This window comes from Lotus japonicus, chromosome 4 (genome assembly GCF_012489685.1).
Source record: "Lotus japonicus ecotype B-129 chromosome 4, LjGifu_v1.2".
NCBI lineage: Eukaryota > Viridiplantae > Streptophyta > Magnoliopsida > Fabales > Fabaceae > Lotus > Lotus japonicus.
This window is the reverse complement of record NC_080044.1, coordinates 40,920,767-40,923,048: the sequence shown is the minus strand read 5'-3', so window position 1 is coordinate 40,923,048 and position 2,282 is coordinate 40,920,767. Positions and strand designations below refer to the sequence as shown.

General features: G+C 43.1%; 1 non-coding gene across 1 annotated transcript; it reads left to right on the top strand.

The window, feature by feature from the left end:
* Positions 1–1,143: 1,143 nt before the first annotated feature.
* On the top strand, positions 1,144–1,250 carry LOC130716466 (small nucleolar RNA R71). The gene has a single exon (XR_009012078.1). It is a non-coding gene; the product is annotated as a small nucleolar RNA R71 (small nucleolar RNA).
* Positions 1,251–2,282: the final 1,032 nt, after the last annotated feature.

Below are 2,282 nucleotides of genomic sequence, written 5' to 3'. Positions count from 1 at the left end.
GTCCAGCACCACAAAGTCCACAGGGAACACATACTTGTCCACCTTCACCATAACATCTTCCACAATCCCATATGGTGTTTTTAGGGATCGGTCCGCCATTTGCAAGGAGAGCATGGTCGGGGTGACCTCTCCTAAGTTCAACCTTCTAAACATGCTAAGCAGCATCAAGTTGATGCTCGCTCCCAAATCACACAGTGCTTCAACAACAGTCAACCCCTCAATCTCCACTGGGATAGAAAAACTCCCAGGATCCCTTCTCTTCTTAGGCATTTTTCTTTGCAAAATGGCACTACACTCCTCGGTCTTCATGATAGTTTCATCAACCTCACTCAACTTCCTTCTTTTACTTAAAATGTCCTTCATGAACTTAGCATAGATAGGCATTTGTTCCAAAGCATCGAAAAAAGGGACATCGTTATGGAGTTTCTTAAAAACATCCATAAATTTTGAAAACTTTTTATCCAAATTTTTTCTCCTTCTGCTCTCTTTTCTAACCCATTCAACACTCTACCACTTCTAGTAGTCATAGCAGAAGCACTTTCTTGTTCGGGATTGGGGATAGTATCGGAAGGAAGTTTACCTTGAGGCCTTTCGGCTATTTTCTTGGCTAGCTGGCCAAGTTGGTTCTCCAAGTTCTTGATAGCCGCCTCTTGGTTCTTATAGTTGCTCACCATGCAGTTGATGAAGCTCTCCAATAGTTCCTCTAAGCTCTTCTTACCACCATTTTCACCAACTTGCTCTTGGACTTGGTGAGATAGTCCAGAGCTTTGACCTCGGAAATCTTGATTAGTCATTGTACAAAAATTACTAACATGAGGCCCTCCATTAGCCACACACTCCACTTTGGCTACTGTAGCACCGACCAAATTGGTCGCCTTTATGTGAATTTGAATCTCCGCCATTCGTTTAGAGAGTTGCTTGTTGGAGGCCAAGAGCTTGTCATAAGCTTCAACTTCAACCATACTTCTTCGGGTTTGGCGATCATTTTCAGAGTTCATGGCTCTCGCTGCCATCTTTTCTATTAAGTCATACCCCGCTTGTGGGGGAAGAGCATCGAACTCCCCATTAGAAGCCGCATCTAGGCCAAACCTCCAAGAGTATTGTAGACCATCATAAAATGTTGCAACCAATTCAGCTTGGGTGAGATTGTGTTGAGGACATTTCCTCAAGAGCTTCTTGAAGCGCTCCCAAGCTTCATAGAGATTCTCTTCAGCGGTTTGCACAAAATTCATGATGTCTTTTTTCAGCTTCCTCAAAAGAGCTTTTGGGAAGAACCTTGTTGTGAATTTTTCTGCTAGGTCTTCCCAAGTAGTGATACTCCCTTGAGGTTGTGAATTTAGCCAATCCTCAGCCGCATCCTTCAACGAAAATGGAAATAGGCTCAACCGAATTGCTTTCGATGAAACATTGCTCACTCGATAAGTGTTGCAATTACGGATGAACCTTTCCATATGAGCATGAGGATCTTCCGAGGAACCTCCACCTTATTGGCTTTGGCTCACCAAGTTGATGAATGCCGGTCTCAATTCAAAGTTCCCCACTCCCTCGGGAAAACAATGCTCCCGGGATAGTCATACTCATGGAGCACGAAGTGTGTTCCCGAAGAGACCGGTTGGCATTCTCGACTTCTTGTTCACGTAATCGGAGGGTGATCCCCTCTTGGATTCTCGCCTCAATATGGGCTTGCATCTCCTCCTCCGTCATATGGCCACCCATGACGATGTCTCCTGTGAGACTAGCCTGAAGATGTGACACTAAAACAGAGAAAGATTAGTAGCACCAATTCTAGACAAAGATCAAAACAAAAAAATAAAAGCACAAACTAAAAACTTAAACCAAAAACCACAAAAAATTCCTCGGCAACGGCGCCAAAAACTTGTTGGTCCATCTACAAGTGCACAGAATCTACCCGGTTTTAATTTATCGAACCACAGGGAATTGGTATGCGAATTCAGTTTAAGCCTCGAGTTCACGGTAGGTAAGCGGGTAAAATACAGTTTTAAGGTTGATTGTTTAGGTGATTAATTAACAAGCAATTGAAATATAAGTGTGTGAAGAACAATGGTGAGCATGCCTTGGGTTCTTGCTTAACTAATTCAGTTTTAGTCAACCTATTCTATCCGCAAAACTCTGAGTCTCTCCTTGATGCTCTAGCATAATCAATCATCTATCAATGCCTCGCATAGACAATCCTCTCAAGTCAAAAGATAGGCACAATTCCTTGACAACCTAAACATTTTCTAAAGGCACCAAGCATGCAATTCAGGCCAACAAACCCCAAC